At 45.0% G+C, this 24,777-nt stretch overlaps 1 long non-coding RNA gene across 4 annotated transcripts in view; it reads left to right on the plus strand.

The window, feature by feature from the left end:
- LOC309615469 overlaps window positions 1-24,777 on the plus strand; it is a 270,174-nt gene that overhangs the window by 64,551 nt on the left and 180,846 nt on the right. The gene's annotated exons all lie outside the window — the stretch shown is intronic.

Here is a 24,777-nt window from a genome sequence, read left to right on the forward strand (position 1 = left end):
TTTGGCTTGGCCTCTTGCCCGTCTGCCATCCGCCGTGGAAGAGCTTGCCCCCAGGAAACTGCAGATTCTAGAATGAGAAATACATGGATTACCTACAACCCGAAGCAGAAACGCCCCCAACCAACCTGCAGACCTATAACAAGAAAAAGAAATGAGTATTGTAACCACTGAGAATTTGGGGTTGTTTGTTATCCAACATTACAGTGGAAACCACTGTAACTGTTGGTTATACTACAGTGGAAACCTAATTAGTATAATTATCTTGTACTTACATATCTGCTCCTCCATTTAGTCTTGTCAATTTATCTCAGTAATATCTCTGGAATCTCATCACATCTCTCCAGCTCCAGGGCCACCATTATCTTAGCCCAAGCTATGGCCACTTTGCCTGGACCACTGCAAAGCCTCCCGCCTGGTCCCACACCTCTGCTCTGGCCCCTTGGCATACAGCTCTCCACCCTGCAGCCAGACGCCCTTTGAAAAAGGCCAATCTTATTTATTTATTTATTTGCTTGTTTGTTTGCTTTTGGTCACGCCTTGCGGCTTGCGGGATCTTAATTCCCTGACCAGGGATCAAACCTGGGCCCACGGTAGTGAAAGTGCCTTGTCCTAACCACTGGACCGCCAGGGAGTTCCCTCCAATCTCATTTTAAAGAGGGATGGGTCTCTCCACTTTCTTGTCCCAGGCGATTCTTTTATTCTCGTTCATTTACAGATAACGGGGGGTTTCCTTATCCACGGGGCCACTGTTCCCCACTGGGGCATATCCAGGTTACTACTTCACCATTATCTCTTGGGGGGAGAACGTCTTTAAAATTTATTTTATTGAAGTATAGTTGATTTACAATGTTGTGTTAATTTCTTCTGTACAGCAAAGTGATTCAGTTATACATATATATGTGTGTATATATATATACACATTCTTTTTCACATTCTTTTCTATTATGGTTTATAACAGGATGTTGAATATAGTTCCCTGTGCTCCACAGTAGGACCTTGTTGTGTTTCCATCCTATATATAATAGTTTGCATCTGTGAAGCCCAAACTCCCACTCCATCCCTCCCCCACCCCCCTCCCCCTTGGCAACCACAAGTCTGTTCTCTATGTCTGTGAGTCTGTTTCTGATTCATAGGTAAGTTCATTTGTGTCATATTTTAGATTCCACATATAAGTGATACCGTATGGTTTTTGTCTTTGTCTGACTTATTTCACTTCATATGATAATCTCTAGGTCCATCCATGTTGCTACAAATGGCATTATTGCATTCTTTTTTATGGCTGAGTAATATTCCATTGTATATATGTGCCACATCTTTATCCATTCATCTGTCGATGGACATTTAGGTTGCTTCCATGTCTTGGCTATTGTGAATGGTGCTGCAGTGGACATTGGAGTGCATGTGTCTTTTTGAATTAGAGTTTTCTCCAGATATATGCCCAGGAGTGGGATTACAGACTCATATGGCAACTCTATTTTTCGTTTTCTGAGGAACCTCCATACTGTTCTCCATAGTGGCTGCACCAATTTACATTCTCTTGGGGGGAGAACTTACATGTGTCACGAGCCGTTGAACCGAGGGCGACAGTCTGCGTGGGCTGAACAAAGGTTGATGTCACCCTGGCTGGGCTCATGATGTGGGGAGAGCGGGCTGTGAGAAAGATGACCCCTCAGCCCAGGCCGCCTCCTGGCAGCGTGCCTTCCCGGGTGTAGACGGGCTGCCACGTGGGCTACGGTCCCACCCGGCCCTCTGGCGCTCCTGGGGCAGAGGTTGGGCAGTCCCTCCATGCCCTTCTCTCTGCATGGTTTCTACAGGCTGGCCGGTCCTTCTGGCCTCGTGCTCGCGATCCCCACCCACCCCGCCCCCATACAGTCCAGGGTATGATCTACTCACTTTGGATGAACTTCACCCCCCTGGTCTCTTCGGGACTTTGCCTTTTGGTTCACTGGACGCTCTGCTCTTACAAATCAGAGCTCTGGCTCTCACAGCTATTATCTCTGGACTGGAAGCCAATGGCCAAACCTCGACCCCGTGTTGGTCTTTGCCACCCGGGAAAGCGCGGTTTCACTCCTCCCCAGGAAGAGCCGTGCTGATTTAGGAGCGCAGAAAAGAAAAGCACAGGAAGACATGAACGTATCTGAAACATATTTCAATGCATGATAACGTCACTGTCCGTCTCCACTTAAGACTACTCAGTAGCTTCCTGCTGATCTTAACATAAAGAAGAAAATCTTAAACATGGCCCAAAGAGCCTAAATGGTCTGGCTTCGGCCTTCCTCTCCAGCTAATCGTCCACTCCAGCCCCTCCAGCCTGCTTTCTGTACCTTGGAAGAGCCACGCTGCTCCCCCACTGAGTCCTCCTTCCTCTGGGAAGCCCCTCTAGACACCCCCAGTCCCTGTGACGAACTCCCATAGCCCCACTCCTTTAATTTCAGGAATTTCTTTCACTTGCTGGATTATTTGGTTGCCATCTCTCTGTCCCCGAGTCTGTAAGCTGTGAGAGAACTGGCATGTAGTTGTCGTTTTCATCACTATTTTCATTCTTTTTTGGTCGTGCCATACGGCTTGCGGGATCTTAGTTCCCCGACCAGGGGTCGAACCGGGGCTCCCCCTGCAGTGGAAGCTCGGAGTCCTTAGCACTGGACCACCAGGGAATTCATTATTTTCATTCTTCAGTGAATGGATGAATGAATGAATGAGATAGATGGATAAATGGATGGATGCAGGGATGGTAGTTACTGGTTAAAGGCAATCGTGCAACTCTGGGTCCTAATCCAAATTGGTCCATCAGAGTATCAAGGAGCAGACACAGCCTGATGAATGGTCAGAATATATATAGCTGCCTATTTGGGGATAATTTGAAATAGAAAAATTAAGTCCTCCTAAATCACCTGGTCCCACCTCCAGGAAATTTTACCAGTTAGGGTTATTCCTTTGTGCTGGTCTTCAAGAAACTTTTACTAAAATTCCAGTAATTCTAGGAGAGTTCAGTCCTCACGAGCTATATTTTAGGCAGCAGAATTCACAGCTGAGCCCTGGAGATCAGGGGGAGAAGGAAGATGAGGAAAGAAGAGAAATGGAGAGGTGGGGAGGGAGACAGACCGTGAGAGGGACCCTGAGAGCGAGTCAAGCTAGCGAAGGCGTCATCAGCTTCACAGATTTGCCAAGATCCCATCCTTTTACTTTTACGCTTCAGGATCCAGCAAAAAGTCATTTCGCTGCTTTGAGTTTTTCCCCCAAAGCACAAGGATACAAAAACAAACCAGGGAAACTTCTTTAGAGGTAATTGGAAGCACATGGATATGAGATGTTTAGCATTTGAATATATCCTCTTGGAAAACTCACTCATTCATCCATTTACTCATTAAAGAAATACTATTGTCAATCACGTGCCTGGCCCCGGGGGCACTGGAAATAGAGAATGAACCAAACAGACTGCGTTTTTACCCCCATAGGATAGTGGGAACTTCCCACAGGGGCTTTTAGAGAATAGACATGCGTTCTTCTGGGTCCACCCAGACTCCCCTGGCTTGTAACTGCCTGGAAGCAGTAGGAAAGGGGGGATCTGGGGAAAGCTGGGAACTGTATGACATTGTTGAGAGGCACAGAGAGCATCGAAAGGGAAAGGAAAGAATATTCTCTTTTCCCATCTTTTTAAATTTTTGGTGCCAGGACCTGGGCAGATGAGGGGAGAGAGGGATGTGGTTAGAAGCTGGACTCCAGGAAGTGTCATCTGTGTGGTTTGAATTACTCTAATGGCCTGATGCCAGCCTGTAGCTTTGAAGCTTTGCAGCAAATAGAGAAAAGATGTCTGATCTGCAAAGGAGAGTTTAACTGGCTGGTGGTGCAAGAATCAGATCTGCTGCATCTTATTTCACTTTACTTATTTCCTTTTGTTCCCGATATTCAATTTCTACCCTTCTTCAGTTATGTAAGAGCTGGAATCTTCATGTTCTAGCGTCCTACCCTTAATGAAATTCCTTCTATTCCTTTTCTTACTTTTATTACACATTCTTCCCCCACCCCCAGGCCATTACAGAGGGCACGTACAAAATAAAGCGATTCTGCGATTTCAATAAAAGCCATGTAATCTCTTCCTAAAGCACCACTCTGCTTTGGAAAAATCAATATTCCTCCATTGGCAATTTCCCATAATGTGGTTAGTTTAACAAAATTTGAAAAATCAAAATGTTGTGAGAACAATTGCATTCTTCCAAATTCTCCTTAATTTCCTACCCTCCAGTGTTTCTTAGACTCTTTCACGTCTTACCTCATTGTTGGCTAAGGGAAAAGGTCAAGAAAAGCTGGCCTTGAACCGTTTCAGAAGAAAGGGTGTATCAGTCAGGGTGGCTTGGTTGTAAGGGACAGAAACTCGCTGTGAGTGAGCCCAAGTGGAAAAGGCGTGGATGGAGGGTGTGGGGCTTGTTAGCAGAGGGACGCGAGGACACCTAGGCAACAAAAGGAGCAGATGTCCCCCATAGAGGCCCAAAGCGAGCGGTCCCTTCCCATCCCACACTCAGCTGGACAACTATGAGGATGGTGGGGGTGCAGCTGGAAGAAGAGGTTCTTCTGTTTGGAAAAGGTGTCTGGGCTGAGGGCTTGAGCGTGCTTAATGGGCAAAGTGATTGTCTTCTTGCCCCATGGTGCGGGGCCCCGTTCTGGACTCCCCTGCTTGGCGAAAAGGGAAAGCTTTCAGCAGAGCTGTCTACAAGAGCTGTGTCCACTTCCTCACCAGTGGAGCTTCCAGCCACCCGTCTCTGCCCTGGAACTGTGCATGGCTAGATTACCCACAGCCTCCATACTGCCAACTCCAGTGGACTTTCTGGTCCTTCTGTTGCTCTACCGGACACTGTTCCCTGGGCATCTCTGATACGCCCCGTCCTTGCTGTCTTCTCCTGCACTGGCCTCTCTTTTGTGCTCTTCTGCCAGCTTCTCCTCCTCCTCTTGTCCCCTAGTTGTGGGAGTTGCTCAAGGCTTGGCCCTGGGCCCTCTTCTAGTCTCTGTGTTCTCCCGTTAAGCAGGTCCATCGATAACATTCCCGCTTAGGGGTGCCCCGGGCATCTCAGTCTTAACATACAAAACAGAGCCCTAGAAGCGCCTCCCTCAGTCCGAGTCTGATCCTCTCCCACTCTTAGTAAGAGGCGCCATCACCCCTGCCCCATCACTATCGCCCCCTGGTTACTGGGTTCCATCCTCGATTCCTTGCATTTCCACTCTCTGCTCTAGAACCCAATAGCACGTTCATTTGGCTGAACCTCAAATGTATCTGCCATAAGCTTGTCTCTCTTGGTCTCCACCACAATCATCTGGGTCAACGCCACCATCATATCTCACGTGGTTGACCAAGCAGCCTCCTAACCAGTCTCATCCAACCAGTTTTCCATAGAGCATTCTTTGAAAGGACGATTATGTCACCTCCCTACTTAAAATCCTTCAATGACGTTCCATTGCCCTAAAGATAAAGGCCAATATCTTCTCCAAGTCCCACTAGGTTCTGCCTATTCTAGCTCCTCTTCACTGTACACCCTCATCCACGCCTGTCTCCTGCTCTCTCACTCGGCCAAGGCACACAGGATATCCCTAAATTCTTGGAATACACAAAGCTCTTTCCTGCCCTAGGACCTTTCTACTCACTCTTTCCTCTGCCTGGACCGCTTCCCTCTATGGCTTGTTTGTTGTTATCTTTTTTTTTTTTTTTTTTTTTTTTTTAATTTAAGTTAAGGTTCAAATTTGGATTCTTTTTTTTTTTTTTTTTAAAGAAATTCACGTTCTTTTATTTATTTATTTATGACTGTGTTGAGTCTTCGTTTTTGTGCGAGGGCTTTCTCCAGTTGCGGCAAGTGGGGGCCACTCTTCATCGCGGTGCGCGGGCCTCTCACCATCGCGGCCTCTCTTGTTGCGGAGCACAGGCTCCAGACGCGCAGGCTCAGTAACTGTGGCTCACGGGCCCAGTTGCTCCGCGGCATGTGGGATCTTCCCAGACCAGGGCTTGAACCCGTGTCCCCTGCATTGGCAGGCAGACTCTCAACCACTGCGCCACCAGGGAAGCCCTGTTGTTATCTTTTTTCGTCATTATGTTATCATTTATGACTCAGCTTAAATGTCACCTCCTGCAAAAGACCTTGGCAGATTACCCTATACTCTGCTCTAGTACTCACTTATTCCCCTCCAAATCAGATCAGCATTTGCAATTATTTATTTGTTTATTGCATCTCACATTAGACCATGAGCACCCCAAGGACAGGGATAATAACATCTGCCACGTTCTCCATTTTTCCTCAGTGCCTAGCAGAAGACCTGACAGGTCATATGTGCTCAAGCAATGGTGTTTGAAGGAATGCATAAAAACAGCACTGGTGATAACTAATGCCCTGTGAGTCAGGGTTCTCGTTTTGACTACTGAACTGTAGATATTTTTGTTGGTGAAACTTTTGGGGAAAATATTTAAATAATCTGGAATTGGGATCATGTTATGTCTGAGTAAGATGTACTCAGAGAATTCCATGCTGCATTAATTTTCAAATAGAACAAAGCTACATTCCTTCAGAAGACAGCAGAGGAGGAGAATTTCTATGACAAGACTATTTCTCACTCCAATTCAAAAAGTCTCCTAGTAAGTAAGATATAAACAGAGTATCTTTGAAGTTAATATGGAAACTGCATTGGAATCTCGATATGCGATGAAGCAGAAATGGTGAAGGTAACACTGAGATGCATTTTTTTTGGAACAAACTACAACGTGCTGTCAATAAAAACATTCAGACTCTGACCACCTTCTCCCCGCTAGAAAAAAAAAAAAAGTTATTTAAAAAGAATTCTTCAGCATCATCAAACAGGAGATAAGATTATTTGAAGATGAAGTCTAAGGAGATATTTGACATTAGCTCATAATTACCTCCTCACAATTCTTTTCAAAAAAAAAAGGAAAAAGAGCTTTTTAGTAACTGCAAAATTTTCAATAAAAATAAGTTTGCCCTTCAACAACAATACCATTGAACCACATTTTTTGGGGGGATTGGGCTCTGATAAAAAGATCAAATAATCTTCTTTTATTTTTCATTACTTACGATTAAATGTTCTTCATTTATGTAGTTTTTGCTTATTTTTCAAACACTTCACTTTTACTAAGGTTGTCTAAAAACTTTATGTTTGAATGATAAAATACAACCATTATAAATGTTTTTCTTAGTATTTGTAATATGTTTATAATTTCTCTGATGTGTAAATATTTGTTTTCACTGTTTTTTAAAAAATTTGGTAAATTTCACACTCATAAAAATATCCATAAAATTTAACACCAATACTTTACAATAAATGTAAAGACATGCTGATGTGACCACATTGCTGTTTCGTCCCAGTACTGCCATCCTAGCCTTGCTTGACCCCAGAAGCCGAAGGCATTGGATGGGGAGACTGGTCAGCCATCAGGGTTCCCTGTCTATTATATGATGCTTCATGTTGATGGGGAGTTTGACTTTGCTCAGATTTGGCGATCAAGGTGTTCATAGCCTACCTGCTCTGATGTTGACTTAGCTGGTGTGCCAGATCCAAACTGAGGTCATGTGGTTACTCACCCAGCGAAGAGGTTTAACTGTCACAGGACACATGCTATATGTCTGTTAATCACTACAGTAACCCCATGGTGTGGGTAGCACTAGTACTGTGTTTCAGTTGAGGACACTAGGGCTTAAAGAAGTTAAGTAATTTCTCCAAGATTTCACAGCTAGTGAGTGTAGGAACCAAGAGCTGAGCCCAGGCGGGCCTGACACCAAAGCCTTTTCTGCTCTGCTTCCAGACCTCAGGGCATAAACCACCAAAAATTGTGCTTTTGCAAGAACTCAGCTCCAACCTTTCTAAGAGAAAGAGGTGAAGGGTCAAAGTAGCTTTGTGTTGTGCTAGAACTGGGATGGAATTTCAGAACCAAGCCCAGGGCTGCAGAGGGTGAAAAGTGGTCCCGGCAAGTGAGCAGGGGACCATTCAGGGGCACCCTACCTTCTGCGCATGCTCCTAGCCGAGCGTAAACAGGAGAAAGGTATTTATTCTCTTTCTGGCTCTTGCCTCCAAGAAGAGTTAATCCACTAAGACGAGAGAATAGAACTCAGTGTATGAGAACATCTACAGAGGCTTTCCTCAAGTTCCAATTCCTGTAAATACTCTAAATCCAGTAAAACTTTAATTGCAGATGTTTCATTAACTAAGTTGGATAATAAGTACTCCTGCTATTGCTGTTAATACCACCACTATTATTACTCTACTGGTTAAGGTTTTCAGAGAGACCTAACTCCACTGTTCTCTACTGCAGCTTCATGGGGGACCCATCATCTCTGAGGGCGTGATGGAGCTTTGGAGGGAGGTATGGGAGTGTTGATGACAATTTAAAATAAAAACTTTTATTGCTTTTTATGTTCAGACTTTACAAAGCTCACATTTTAATTGGTACTGTAATATCTGAACAAATTATCTTTAAATTATCACTATTATTTAGTTAAAGTTGGTTATTCTAACTATAACCTAATAGGTACTTAATGTCAACTTACAGTAGGACATTCTGTACACTGTTTGCCTCAAATTGATTTTTAAATAAAATTCATAGATTTTCTTTCAAAGGGTGGAGCGCACACGCATGTGCAGCCCAATGGCTGTCAGGTAGCCCCAGAGATATTTAATCCGCACGCATCCTTTCAGATTATTGTGTTTGCTTTTGTTTGGGGCTTCAAATAAAAGCTATTTGCTGCTAAACTGAATGGGTAAAATGTACAAATAATAATTGACAAAGCATTCATGGCTATAGGCAAAGTAAAAATCTTTTGGAAATAGAATAAAACAATTATATGCACCAAAAGTATTGTGAAACACAGTTAAATCTCTCAAAGGTAATGGCAGATTGGAGGGGCTGTCACATCTGCTATGTCGTTCAATGTCTAAAATAAATTATATCAGCTTTTCTTAGCCTGAGGGTTGATTTTAACTCAAAATAATTCGGATCCATACCAAGTCACAATAAAATGCAAATGGTCACCAGGCCTCGTATATTCCCAGAGTTGCAGCTAAAGTAGAATCCCACCAGGCCTTACGGGAAACATTCAGTTGACGTTTTAAGCAATTTAGCACTAAGAAATCAGATATCCTTTCCGGTTTGGGTGTAAGTTCTATGTGTTGAAAAATGTACATTGTCCTATTGGAGGGTTTTTTTGTTTTCGTTTTTTTTTCATTGAAGCCATCACTTTAAGCAGTATGGCTCTGCTGAATTCTTAAGAGACTGAGGACTCTGGTTCTTTTTGCCTTTTTCAAAGACATGACAGTTTATTCAAGAATAACCATTCTTATTCCCTGTACAAGTTTAAAGAAACTAGGCTATTTAAACAGCCAACTAGACCTAAAGAGCTAGTTTTTTAAATAAAGACTTTACTAGCAAACACTGGAAACAGTTTAAAAGTATGTCAATAAGGAAAATGTTAAAATATAGAAAGATCTCAAAGCCATATAACTAAGTGAAAAAAAGTTGCAAAATAATATGTACAATACCATACTATTTATAAAAAGAATCCTCTAGACGTATACACTCACACCAAATTATAACAAGGGCTACATGGGGAGAGGAGATGAGGGTGGGGTGGCGGGGAGATGAGGATGGGGTAGAAAGGAGATGTACATGTATATCATTTTGAAGTTAAACTTTAAGGAGTGGGACTTCCCTGGTGACGCAGTGGTTGAGACTCTGAGCTCCCAATGCAGGGGGCCGGGGTTCGATCCCTGGTCAGGGAACTAGATCCCACATGCATGCCACAACTGGGAGTTGGCATGCCACAACTAAGGAGCACATGTACTGCAACTAAAGGAACCGGCGAGCCACAACTAAGGAGCCTGCCTGCTTCAAGTAAGACCCAGCGCAACCAAAGAAATAAATAAAATAAATTAAGAAAAAAAATTAAGGAGCAAAACAAAACCAAATGCCAAAAGGCAAACAAACAAACAAAACGCTGAGGACTCTAAACTACTAACAGTATGTATTAGTTTGCTAGGGCTGCTACAACAAAATACCAGAGACTGGGACGTTTAAACAACAGAGATGTATTTTATTTTCCCACAGTTCTGGAGGCAGGAAGTCCAAGGTCAAGGTGTCGTAGGGCTGGTTTCCTGGCCCCCCCCCCGCCCTGTTTGCAGTCGCCTTCTCCATTTGTCTTCATGTGGCCTCTTCTCTGTGTGTGTGCGAATCCCAGACATCTCTCCCTGTGTGTCCTAATCCCTCTTCTTATAAGGACAGCAGTCATCTTGGATTAGGGCCCCAACCTAAAAACTTCATTTTAGCTTTAATCACCTCTTTGAAGACCCTGTGTGTGTACAGTCACACTCTGAGGTCCTGGGGGTTAGGACTTCAACATAGGAATTTGGGGATGGACACAATTCAGCCACAACACGGTATTTTTATGATTTTATTTTATTTTATGGGAATAGATGCCGCCTGCCTTAAACACAACACAATTTTAATGAACCCCACTTGGACAATAATTTTTCATGACCATTTGAACACTGATTACAGACTTAATTGGATACATTTTCTAAACAATTTAAACTAAAATTATAGTCTTACCATGACTGACCATTCGAAACTTTCAGTATTTTCATTTTAAATTCTAGAGCAGGCGGCTTACGTGCCACAGTATGTTAGTTTTAACAACTACATGGTTTTACACTATAGAAAGGCTACAGACACACTGAAGGTGGCTTTGACAATCTGGTAATATCGCCTTCATCTTCACTAGGACGCAGTTGAAAGGTTGTACCCAGTACTCGAAGGTCATTCCTCTGAGGCTCCTTCCTTCCTGCTCCCATGGAGCTTGACTCGTGTTTCCATCGCCCTCCTTGACTGTACCCAGCTTGCAGAATACTGTACGTGTCCCAGTCTGGACTGTGGGTTAATCAAGCAAAGACTGTGTATCCACACGTCTTTCCATTCCTCGGCATCTAGCGAAGGTGCCCCCTAGCAGGTGTTATGGTTTGAATTGTGTCCCCCACAAATTTGTGTGTTGAAGCCCTAACTGCCGATCCCTCAAAATGTGACCTTTTTTGGGAACAGGGTCATTACAGATGTAACTGGTTCAGATGAGGTCCTACTGGAGTAGGTTAGGTGGGTCCCTGACACAATATAACTGGTGCCCTTATGAAAAGAGAAGTTTAGACATGGACATACAGACACCTTGCGAAGATAAGGACAGACATTGGGACTCTGTTACAAGCCACAGGACATCTGGGCCGGAGGCATGGAACAGATTCTCCCTCCAGCCAACCCCGCTGATGGCTTGAACTTGGACTTCTAGCCTCCAGAACCGTGAGGTAATCTCTGTATTTAAGGCACCCAGTTCGTGGTACTATGTTATGGCAGCTCTAGGAAGCTGATAAAGTGAGTATCAATAAACACAGTGAAAAGGAGCCTTATTAAAAGTGTACCCAGGGGAATTCCCTGGCAGTCCAGTGGTTAGGACTCGGAGCTTTCACTGCCTAGGGTGTGGGTTCAATCCCCGGCCCGGGAACTAGGATCCTGCATGCCAAGCCAAAAAAAAAATAGTGTACCCAGTACAGCATAAGTTAACACAGCATTGTAAATCAACTATACTTCAATAACGTTTTTTTAAAAAGAAGAAAAGAGGGCTTCCCTGGTGGCGCAGTGGTTGAGAATCTGCCTGCTAATGCAGGGCACACGGGTTCGAACCCTGGTCTGGGAAGATCCCACATGCCACGGAGCAACTAGGCCCGTGAGCCACAACTGCTGAGCCTGCGTGTCTGGAGCCTGTGCTCCGCAACAGGAGAGGCCGCGATGGTGAGAGGCCCGCGCACCGCGATGAAGAGTGGCCCCCACTTGCCGCAACTAGAGAAAGCCCTCGCACAGAAACGAAGACCCAACACAGCCAAAAATAAATAAATAAATAAATAAATAAATAAAAACATGTCAATTCATTTTAAAAAAGAAAAAAAAAAAGAAGAAAAAAAAGTGTACCCAGACAATAGGCATCGCTGGGCCATGCGGGTCCCCTTCCTATAAATACTTGTTGATTTGCTTCTCTTTGGTTTCTTGTCCCTTTTGTGCTCTCCCCTCCTGACAAGGCCGCACGGGCTCGTCAGTGACGGGCAGGAGGCCTGTTTCTTGCACTGCACAGGGTGCCTCAGTCTCTCTCCGACGAATCAAATATTCTTTGAGTGCTGCTGAGGCTGTCATTTGCCTAGAGTAACGCACACCCAAAATAAGGGCTCACGTGAGAAGAGCTTTACGACCCAAGCTCACCAGCACAAACTTATTTGCAGGCACATATTTTAACCAGCTCAGCAGCTGTCCCTGGGCCAGGCACAAATTGTACGGTGATGTTGTGTTTCTGGCTTTCACATTTGTTTACGATCTTGGAGACCATTCTCGACTATTTACAGCTACAGCTACATTTCTTACTTGGGAGCTGGTTTTGGGGATCCCCACAGCAGTTTTGGGGAACTGAGAGAACCAATTTGCATTGGCAGCTCACGCACATACCCTCTCCTGTCAAGTGCTAGGTTCTGAGTGTCCTGTTGCTTAAAATTCAGGTGTCCTAGCAGCTGGGGGCCAGGATCCACGAAGCTGCAATCTTCATGCTTATTTCTTTGTTCAGTATGGGTGCCTTGCCTCCCAATGCACCCAGAAGCAAAAAAACAGCTGGGATGGGTCGGTTAAAAAAAAAAAAAAAAAAAAGGAAAAGGAAAGGGGGTTCACATCTTTTGAGCACTTACATGTGTGAGTTCTGGGCAGATATTAGCTCATTAAATCTCAACACTGATCAAGCCACTGGGACACCGGGGATTGTACCTCTATTTCACCTGGAGCAATGGATGTCAGAGGAGTTAAACGATGTGCCCACACCCATTAGACTGGTTTATGGGGGGCTGGGATTAAAAGCACATCTGTCTGACTCTTGGGCTTGTGTTTTTCCACGTTACCAACAGAGGTTACGTCAAGGCTGGGCAGCTGTGTAGACAGTAAACAGAAAAGAAGGCTAAGGGTTATAAAGGGCTATGAGTAGGTGTAAAACAGAGCTAAGAGTTTTCAGACAACCAAGGAACATGTTGCCGAGCTCTCGTCCGATAAATAGGTCAAAGCAATTCATCAAGATGAAGAAACTTTTTGAGAAATTTGCTACAAAGATCTTTTGTCAAAAAAAAAAAAAAAAAAAAAAGGTTCTGAAGAACCTAGGGGCAGGACAGGAATAAAGACGCAGATGTAGAGGATGGACTTGAGGACATGGGGAGGGGGAAGGGTAAGCCGGGATGAAGTGAGAGAGTGGCATGGACATATATACACTGCCAAATGTAAAATAGATAGCTAGTGGGAAACAGCTGCATAGCACAGGGAGATCAGCTCGGTGCTTTGTGACCACCTAGAGGGGTGGGATAGGGAGGGTGGGAGGGAGATGCAAGAGGGAGGGGATATGGGGGAATATATGTATACGTATAGCTGATTCACTTTGTTATACAGCAGAAACTAACACACCATTGTAAAGCAATTCTACTCCAATAAAGATGTTAAAAAAAAGAAGATCTTTTGTCATTATGGGGTCAGTGTAATGATGTCTAAGGCCTTCCACCATTCAGGAACTGTCTAATCTCCCCCTTGGAAAGCGGGGCCTTGCTGGTGTGGGTTCAGCTGTGGGCAATGTTGTGAGGTGAGTGGCATTTACTAGAAGCAGGGCCTGGACACCTGGACACCAAGGAGATGCCAGGCCAGAGTCAGAAGGAACAGGCCAGTGCTGGGTCTCCAAGCCCCGTGAGGCTGGGCCCAAGGGTGTGTGTGTGTGTGTGTACAAAAGATGGAACCAGTGCTTGAAGAAGTCAAGAAGATGGAAATAGGGTAAGTCTGGAGTCATTCCCGACCCAAAGACAATCTGCTTCTGTGCTTTGTTTCTTTTTTAAAGTAGCACCTATGGCCTCTGGGGTGCATGTGTAAGGCACATACAAAGAAACAGGCAGAAGTAGTTTCTAACTGGCCATTTTTGACATCCACCGTTGATTAAAAGTGAGAGCACAGTGGAGCTCCAGGAAGGCTCCCTGCGGCTGGTTCAATGGGATGTCGCCCTTGGATGCAGGGGACGCTGAGAACAGCTGGGACCGATGGGCGTAAAGCAGCTGAGGGTCCCCAGCCTTCCCGTGCCCTGGGACGGCTGCACACCTGCCTGGGACAGGACCTGGGAGCCAGAGCGGCCTGTTTAACTGAAGGAGGGCCATGTGTGATGTCACCCTGGCCTAAGGGTTCTGCCTGGTCCATCTCCCCAGGCTCAATGAGCAGACACCCCCTGGCGCTGACTCCGGAGCCTGCGATGTGGCCCAGCGTGGGGACCGCTCTGTTCTCGGGGCCGGTCGTCAGCCTCCGTGGGAACGTGTACGGAGACCCTGTCGTGGACCCTCACCCATCGGGCCTGCGCTGCAGCCTGAGGCCTCGGCAGACAGGTCGGGTAACGGAACATAGGCAAGCTGTGTACTTTGTCCATGAAACAGGGCCCACGCTCTAAGGGGGACTCGCCTTCTTGAAAAAGAATTCTGCTCCCCATCCCTCAGGGCCTGGCCCTGCCAGCTGCAGGGATTTCTTCTTTTTTCTTTTCTTTTCTGAAGCTTTATATCTATTAGAAGTTCCAGAGTCAGGAGAGTCACCACCAGTATTCCACAGGCCACCAGGAAACTGCTGACACTCGCACTGAGCGAGAATGCCTGCCACACGGCTGCTCTCTTCCCACAGCACGGCTTCAGCCAGGTAGACCCTTCTCTTTGGTAATCTTCGTCCAGATTTGACAGGAGCTGCGAGCCCGCCGTGGAGAGGTCAACCGCAGCCAAGAGCATTGCTCCCGTGCAGCTGGTGAACGTTGCCTGTCGGGACCAGCTGCAGGGATTTCTTTCCAGCAGTTAAAATGAACAGTCCACACGTGCATGGCCAACCTTGGGGGAAAGGTGTCAGGAAGCAAAGAGGCCACAGGATTTGAACTCAAATGTTTTTGAGAGCAGCTCAGCTCTCTTGGCTTGGGAAGTAGCTTTTCTTTGAGTTTTAGAGTCTTGATAACTTTTGAATTGGAGGACAAGGTGGTGATCACATGGTCCAACCTCCACATTTTATGGCAAAGGAAACTGAGGACAAGTCCATCCGGGATTGCCGTTGGATGGGAGAGCTGAGGCCCTAAGCCTACTCTGACCCTCGGGGCTGGGCTTCTCTGTCCCATGAAGAGGACCAGTGGGGACACGGGGTCAGAGAAGCCCCAGGGGAGACAGATGTGCTCTGGATCTGGAATTAGAGGACCCAGGGAGACAGTTACATCGCAGAGGAAAGCGAGAGGAGGGGTGAAGGGGTAAGTGCATGAAGTGAAAAAAGTGATTTTGGAAAGATTTATCTAAAAACATTATTCCAACTAGATTTGTCACCAGGAAGTCTTAGGTAAAAAAGAAGATGTAGGAGACAGTTGCTGTGATCTGCTAATAATCTCAGAGATAATGAAGGCCTGGAGCAGGGACAGCAGGAGCAGAGAGGAAGAAAATAATAACTAACAGTAAATTGAGACTGTTCAGTGACTGATGAGACAGGTAACAAAATGAAACACAAACTCTGTGAGCAGAGACTGGCTCACTTGTCCTTGAACTTGTCTCACTTGTCACCCAATGCATGGCTTACAGTAGATGCCCAATGAATGAACCTCAGGTGAGCGAGAAAGACAAGTCAAGATAGTAAATGATCATCAAAAGGCAGGTGATTAAATAACTATTTAAAACAATGAGACAACAGATTTTGCTATTTTTCCCTCTTTGTGACCGGCAACTAGAAAAGCACTTTACAAAGAGTGGGTGGGGGGAGAGACGGAGGGGTGGAGGAATGGGAGAAAGTGAAAAATAGAGCTGATTCTCTGGCAGAAGTGAGGGTCTAGGACGGTGCCTGAGTTGGGAGAATAATCCGACCCTGAGGGTCGCCCCGAGTGGGAATGAACAACACCCTCAGCCGGGCGGGGTGGACACCAGCTCCAGACGCTCAGTGACACATCGGCAGAGAGCAGGAGAAGCTTCTCCAACAGAGCCTGCACACCCCGCAGCTGAGTTTTCTTTCTTTTCCTTCCATCCCCTTCCCCCCTCCCCCACCACCTATTTCCACAAACTCCAGAACATCATACTTAGAGAACCAAAGTATAAATGTTTTAAAAAGCAAAGGACTGGACCCAGCTGAGAATCAAAGTGCTGACATCAGAAGAAAGATGGAGTTCATCTGAGTGACTGCACACGGAAAAGACACCAATGTTAAAGCAGAGAAGATAACAGATCCAGCCCGTGAATGGTGAGAATCCAATAGAAGCACAATTGGTGTCCCTGAAGCAGAGGATTGACAAGAGGACCAGAAGATGTCCTCAGAGACACATATGAAAAATTTCCCAGGCAGAACTGAATCTGCAGGTTAAAAGCACGTTCCACATTCTTGGAGATTTTGACACTGAGAGCTCTTTGCCAAGGCATAGCCTGGAGAAGCTGTTGAACTGGAGGCTTAAACAAAGAAATCTCCAGGCATCCAGAAAAACACAAATCAACTACAAAAGAGACAAATTTGACTGGCCTCAGAATTGTTCACAACAGTCAGAGCCTGAGAACATTGGAGTGATGTCTACCAAGTTCTGAAAGAACGTGCAGCCTAAGATCATTCCACCCCATCAAGGTGCCATTCAAACGTAAAGGTAACAGGCAGACATCTTTAGGCAGTGCTGTGAATCTTCTTAAAAATATATTTTACAACAAAAACTTACCCACCGATAGATGACTCATGATTTAAAAACCATCAGGAGTAGGGAAGCTTTGATGAAAGGCTGGTAAGTGAATATGGAATCCATTTAAATGTAGAGTTAAAGCTGAATAATTATCATACCACATAATTAGAGAGCAGTGTATGTGTTAGAAATATGGAAAGTATTAAAATAATCATATAACTTACAAAATTCAGAGGGGGTCAGATGGAAGAAGTAATACCTCTTTCATCTTTCAGAGAAAGGAATCAATTAGTATTGTCTGAAACTGAAACATAAAGTACTAAAGATAAATAATAACCCCTTCTTTTTTCTTCATAATCACTCATTCTTTAATCCTAGAGGGATATTTAGGAAACAACCCTCTGGTGGTGAAGAAACTTTTATGTGACTGTGATTCTTTGAGTTTCATTTCAATGTCTTTTGTTGAATGCAACTAAAATTCAAAACAGCTTCTATTATATGACCCCAAGTTTATAAAGCAGTTTTGCTCACGAACCGTCTCTGCTGTCAATATGAACAGAGAATATTCAGATCATGTTCTTATTTGTGCGTGATGGGCTTGGGGTAAAACTAAAGTGAAAACGCTTTTCATCTCTTCATGTTTAAGACTCTGAATTCTTTATAATAAGCATTTTTTAAAATACAGAAACAGTGTATTTTATTTTATTATATGATTTATTACAGTAGAAAGATTGGAGGGAAATCGCCAAGTCCCTTCTGGGGGGTGTGTGAATGTGCATGACACTCAGTGGTGCAGCCCCACCTGCAGGAAAAGTCCAGATTTCCGAGTTACGGGCGGGGCTTCTGAGCTTCCTTGTGTCGTGGTCCCGGCTCGCTTTTCAAGCCTCAACTTTCTCATTCCCTCCCTGTCAAAGTCAAGTCCTCCATGCTCCAGCCACACCGAGCTACTCACAATTTCCTGGCCAGTTTGCCTGCTCTCATTTCTGGGCCTTTGCATTTCTGTTTGCTCTGCTCGCATCACCCTCTGCCCTTTTTCTCTGAAGCTCTGCCAGGCTCCTTTTCCTGGGTAAGGCCTACTCATGTTTTTTGAAAAAAAAATTTTATTTTTTTTTTACTGTGGTAAAATATATGTAACATAGAATTTACCATTTTAACCATTCTTAAGCGTACAAGTCGGGGCATTAAGTACATTCATGATGTTGAGCAGCCATCCCCACTGTCCGTCTCCAGAACTCTTTTCATCTTCCCAAACTGAAACTCTGTCCCCGTCTCCCCATCCCTGCCTTCCCCCAGCCCCTGGTCACTTCTGTTCTACTTTCCATCTCTATGAATTTGCCTATTCAAGGTACTCCGTATAAGTGGAATCATACAATATTTGTCCTCTTGTGGCCTCTTATTTCACTTAGAAATAGTGTCTTCAAGGCTCATCCGTGTTGTAGCATGTGTCAGAATTTCCAACCTTTTTAAAGTTGAATAATATTCCATTGTGTGACGATACCACATTTTGCTTTTCTGTTCATCTGTTTGGGTAGTTGCCACCTTTCGGGTACTGTGAATAATGCTGCTATGAACACTGATGTACAAATCCTTCTCATTTTTATGGATTCCACTTGGACATTATTTCTCCCCAAAGCCAGTTTTGATTCCCCTATTTGGGGTTGGGTATCTGTCCGTTGTGTTCTCATGACATCTTGTGCGTACACATCGGTTTGTTAGGTTGTATCACAATTGCTGGCTCCAAAGTTCTGCTTGTCTTCTTCCTCCGCTAGACTTAATGGGCTTCTTGAGAGCAGGTGACTCAGCGTCCCTAGTGGTTCACCTAGCGCTGAGAACACAGGTCACCCTCAGCACTCCGTGGAAAGGGATTTATGGGCCAGGGCTGCACCATATTCTGGTAACACAGCTGGACCGCTGATATCAGAGAACGTAAGAAGCCCACAGATGTTCTAATATGCAAACCTATCAGAGTTCAAAGCTGGTAGGGAAAGAGGAGAACAAAAATCAAAAACTAAACAAGTGAGAAATAATGAGGTAGGATCTCGGACGATGTCAGATCCTTGGGAGCTATGATTCAAAGAAACAAGTGCGTTGGGAGATAAAACAGGGAAACACACATAAAGCATAAGGAATATTTGTGGGCTGTACTAAGCGAGACGTATGTGAATAAAACACATGAGTTTGAAGATTATGGGGGAGATCAATGAGAAAAATGCTGCTCTCCGGGAGCTAGTTCTTTGTGAAAAGGTCCCTGGACCTCGGGAGGCTGTGGGCAGAGCACTGCCTCACGGAGCAAGTGCTGAGCATCCTGGGTGCGCTGGACCACTTGGTCTCCTGCGAGCCGGCGACGTAGACCTCCTCCTCCTCCTCCGGAGGTGGGAGGAGTCACCCAAGTCTGCCTGGCTAGTTGGTCGTGGAGCCAGTGTTCAAAGTAGGTATGCATCTAATTCAAGTTCTTTCTACAATATCCTGCTATCTTCTGAGAAGCAACCAGAAGGTTTGGAGTCTGCTTTTACTTTCATCATCGTCACGGGTGCACGGTTGGGTCTGGTGGTAGGCAGAATAATAGTCCCCTGCGCCCACCCCAAAATGTCTACACCCAAATCCACGGAACCCGTGAGTTCCACTTTCCATCACATGGCAAAGAGGAATTAAAGCTGTTGATGGACCTAAGATTGCTAATCAGCTGACCTTAACATATAGGGGGATTATTCTATATTATCTGTAATCACATGGAATCCCACAAGTCCTTAAAAGCGGAACAGATAAGTAGGCCAGAGTGAGGCAATGTGGGAAGGACTCAACCTGCCATTGCTGTCTCTGAAGATGGAGGAAGAGGCCACAAGCCAAGGAATGCGGGCAGCGCCCAGAAGGTGGGACAGGCAGGAAAACAGATTCTCCCTTAGAGCCTCCAGAAGGAAATGCAGCCTTACTAACACCTAGATTTTGGTCCAGTGTGACCCATTTCAGACTTCTGAGCTGTGAGATAATAAAGATGCATTGTTTTGAGCCACCAAGTTGCTGGTCGTTTGTTCCAACAGCCCTAGGAACTCACACAGATCCAGAGCCTTAGATGTCATGTTGTCCTTGATGTCTTTGCAGTGGAAAACCGTTACTCTACTGTCCATTCAAGTAACTTCAAGTCTTTATATACATGAAATATGTGTAAGGCATTTCCTCATATAGTTTTTCATTTGTCACTAAATCATTCTTAGAAGCGGGATTGGCGTTCTCTTTCCTTTGGATAGGTAAGGGATCTGAGAAACGGAGTTGAAATCACACAGCTTGGAAGTGACCCAAATAATAATAGACCCCTAAATGTGGGATGGTGTCTTTGCCTTCCATGTACCAACTGCTTGGTAGGTAAAGAACGGGAGACATAGGGGCGGGAAGAAAGGGCAGAAGAGCATCCAGAAGAAGTTCCCCAATGCCCGGGGACATGCAAAGGCCAAAGGTCCAGGTGCAGGGGGCATGGTGATCAGTGAGGCGGAAGGGGTGGGGAGGCTGGTCGTGCTCTGTTTGGAAGCTGTGGCCAGTTTGATAACATCTTTCCCTCTTTTCCCACCTAATTTCCTTTTTCTTCTCATTCCTATTGTCCTGGGATGGAGGCAACCAGTAAAGCCTTAGCATGTTACCTTTGCCTCAGTCTTTACTCTCTAGGGAAACTTGGCTCAGAAATATATACCAAGGGATGGTCAAATTTCAGCTAAAACGTGGAGGTAGCTCTTTGGAGAAATTGAGGATGTAAGGGATTCTTAGTAATTATGTAGCGGTCCCTAGATCATCCTCACCGGTAAGAAAGGACACACTGGAGGCAAGATGGGAGGGGTGGGTGCCTTAAAATGAACTAGGGGTTTGTGGGGGCAGGAGAATAACAGTGACTCAGGGAAGAAGGGCAGAAAGGAACAGAGTAATTCAGGAGGGATGGAGTCAGATTTGGGCACTTATGTGAACTAATTCATCCTGCACCCAATGCACGACTCTCCTCTGCAACCTCCCCACACGGCAGGGCCTTTGTGCCTTCTGACAGCCTCTGCTTGAACACTTCCTGTAATGGCAGTCTCACCACTCACAAAGAGCTGCTTCCATTTTTTGCACAGTTCGGAGCCAAACGGAATCAAAATCTGCCTACTTGCAATTTCTACCCACGCGTTCTGTTCTGACCACTGCAGCAACTCACACGAGGTATCATGCCTTTTCTACACTGCAGTCCTTCAAATATGTGAAGACAGTTATCTGTTCCTTCTTCTTCTTTGGGGGTTTAACAGCTCACTCGTGTTTCACCCATGATGTCATTTCTAGGTCTTTCGTTACCCTGGTTGGTCACCTTTGAACACACTCAGGTGTGTTAATGAACCATGAAGGGTCGAGCCCAGCACTGGACACCGCCTCCACCGTGACCTGATGACACTGGATCCAATGTTACTGTCCCTGCGCAGAGCTCTCTTGTTCTGATAATGAAGTTCGGATGGGACTTGCCCTCTGGCAGCCTTTCAACATAGTGGGCCACGCGGAGGCTAAAATCAGCTTTAAAACCCAACTCCCTCCTCTGGTCAGATCACATATTCCAGGGACTGTGATTATTTGGATTCCATTTCGTGACTAAAAAATGTTGACACCAACAGGACAGCACCAACTTTTAAAAACTGTCGCAAGGAAGGATCTCTGAAAGAGACAAAGGACTAGAGGAAAATGGTACCAGCTGGAAGGTCAGATCTACACAATGTAGAATTTTGGAACTAGTAATAAATATGTGGTTAAGTGTAAAAGCGTTTTCAAAAGTCATTTTAAAATTTCTTTAAACAATAAAGCTTCACATCCTTGTCAACACTTGGTATTTCCAATCCTTTTTAATCTTAGCCATTCTGGTGAGGGTGCGGCGGTGCTATGCCACTGTCGTTTTAACATTAAACATTTATTAAATGCATACGTGACATGCTTATAAAATGGAGTATTAGCTGTAAATGAAGGTTTTCAAAGGAGGTTTAATATTCTGGGGATATGCTTATGATATGCTAAAGATGAAAAATAATATATAAACTCTGTATACAGTATACTTTTGTTTTTATTTTAATATATACATATTAATAAAGAGGACTGGAAGAAATTCACCAAGATATCAGGGCAGACCTTGCTTTATTGCGCTTCGCAGATGTCGCTTTTTTAAACAAATCGAAGGTTCGTGGCAACCCTGCCTCAAGCAGGTCTGTCGGCGCCATTTTTCCGACAGCATTGGCTCCCCTCGTGCCTCTGTGCTACATTTTGGTAATTCTCTCAATATTTCAAACATTTTCATTATTATTATATTTGTTATGATGATCTGTGATCAGTGACCCTTGATGTTACTACTATGACTCCCTGAAGGCTTGGATGATGGATAGCACTTTTAAGCAATAAAGTATTTTTTAATTAAGGTATGTACATTTTTGTTTTTTAGACATAATGCTCTTGCACACTTAACAGACTACAGTGTAGTGTAATCGTAACTCTTATATGCACTGGGAAACCCCGAAATTCGTGTGACTCACTTTACCGTGATATTCACTTTATTGTGTTGGTCTGGAACCAAACCCACCGTATCTTCGAGGTCTGCCTGCAGTTGATTCTAGGTGATGAGATTAGTTTCTTTTTCCTCAACTTTTCTATAATTACGAGATGTTCTACAATGAGCAGAAGAAGAAAAAACTGAACAAAGAATATTTTCAAGCATAGTGTCTGCCTGGGAAAATGGAAACGTCTATGTTCAAAAAATAAACTGTGCTTCTCCGGGCCTGTTCTGTCACCTGTAAAACGGACCTCTGCCAAGACCAGCACAGTGCTTGTCACCAAGTAAGCCTCAATAAGTGACAGCTTTTGAAAACGTAATGCTTCCAGGATTGCAGCGGGGGAGGGACCCTTGGGGGGGTGGGCGGGGGGTTAGAGATCAGAGCAAGAAAATGAAAGGAACTTCCAGAAAAGAGGTTGAGGCAGTCTGGAAGGTTTCTGCTGGACCCTGAGCTCCAGAGGGCGCAGTGAAAGGGTTTCTTGGAGTGATTGGGGTGGGGGAGGGGGACACGGGGGTGGGTAGGAAATGGGAACAGAAAAATGGACATCCCAGCGCCACGTGGGTATCGCGGCTGGGACGCGGGGGGTCTGGCCTCGTGGTCTGGGAGCGGGTGGTGGTGGTGAGCATGCGCAAAGGCGCGCAGGGAGGAGGGGGTCTAGGGCGATGCGGCCGGAGGGGCGCGGGGGCAGTACTACTCGGCGTGCGCAAGGTCTCCTAGAATCCGGCCCAGCGCGTCATCTGTCATCCGGCTCTGGCGACTTGAACCCAAAGCGGCCGGGGCCCTTCTTTCCCGTCTCCATCCTCTCGCCCGGTATCCATTTCTACTTCAACTCCACTTACTGCAGTCTTTCCACTATATTGTGTTCTCGGTATTTAAGTGGTTCTGGTTTTGGTCATCGGCAAGAATTAAGGAGATCATTCCGAGCCACGAGTGTTCCGATTTAGTTCAGCTGATGTGAGCAACCCAGGCGTCAATAGGAAAAAGTAAAAAAGTAAAATAATGAAAACTCCCCAGGTGGTTCCGGCGTGCAGCCGGGGTTGGGACCCAGCAGTGTATCCCTGCCATGTGTTTTTTGTTTTGAACACAGCAATCGTGTACTTTCTATTTCCATTCAACGCCAGCTCATTCCAGACCTTTCTAACATCATTCTCAGAGCTGTCTGACACTTAACTAGATTTCTCCTTGATTTACATAGCCAAACACCCAGTTCTAATCATGCTGTTTAAATTATGAGATGGGAGAGCTGACTTGTGGCCACAATGATCTCTTCAATGTCTTTTTTCCTTCCTCATCAGGATAATTTGTGACTACATAGTGATTTACTTGTGAGAGATCTGCACGCAGAGTCTTCCTATTTTTTCTCTCCTTTTCGTAAGCCACTTCTTCATGATGTCCCGATCGCACGTGGGTGCTGGGTCCTCCATTTCCGACATAAGGCCCTCCGACAGCTCTGATGGATGGTCAGATGAGTTCTTGGGCCAGTCAGTGCTAAAAATGTTTATTTTAAAATAATCCTTACAACCCTACAAAATAGGTATTATCCTTACTCTATATATGAAAAAACGGAAGCCCAAAGACTGAGTAACTGGACCTCGAAGCCAGGCCTGATTCCAAAGCCCTGCTGTTCTCGTGCATGGTATCCTGCAATCTGAGGACTGAATGGCAGTGTCAAGTCAAAATGGAGATGTGTTAAGCAAATTTTTAAAAACGCTTGAGAAACACTGGTGGAAGGTCGCATGCTAATTAGTGGAACTCAGTTAAGCAACGCCCCCGGAGAGAAAACCTCGTGATGAAGAAGGGGACCGTGAGAGGGGCCAGGCGCCAGAATGCCGGAAAAGCCATCTTAGCCAGCAGACAATTGAGAACGGAATAAATCCCCCTCTTTTATTATCACATGGAACATATGGAGAGTCTAAAAAGCAGCACCGATTAAAACCTTGAGGTTCCAGCTCCGCTCGTGGTCAGGCACTATTCCCCTCTAGATCCTCTTCCCTCCTTATGTTATTTAAAAGGAGCAAAGTGTCTTCTACTACAACGTACACTCCCCTTACACCAAAATAAGGCTTGAAAAATGTCTGTAGAAAATAAAAATCAGATACTGAACAATGTCTGAATGTGTAATAACTACACTCGAGAATCAGTTAAGAGTCTCTGCCTCAGACTCTTGTTTTTAAAACAAATCACTTCCAGAGCCACGCTAAGAAATATATGTTTGTTTACCCAAGCGCAGTCTTAACCACTGGATCACCAGGGAAGTCCCACAATTCCTTTCTTTATTGGTTGAATCAAAGGAGAGATTGACATCCCCCTTTCCCAAGTATTGATTTACCATGCCTACTGTATATTTCTTGAAAGTTGGCGTTTTGAAAAAGAGGCAGAATAAAAAAATATTGAAGGACATTTGATGTCACTGTCAAGAGCCACAAAATAACTTAATAAATGAAACATGTTTTCATATTCTAGTACTGGCTTAAACTTTGCCGAGACTTGGA

The sequence above is a fragment of the Balaenoptera borealis genome (assembly GCF_965194805.1).
Source record: "Balaenoptera borealis genome assembly, chromosome: 18".
In the NCBI taxonomy this organism is placed as follows: Eukaryota; Metazoa; Chordata; class Mammalia; order Artiodactyla; family Balaenopteridae; genus Balaenoptera; species Balaenoptera borealis.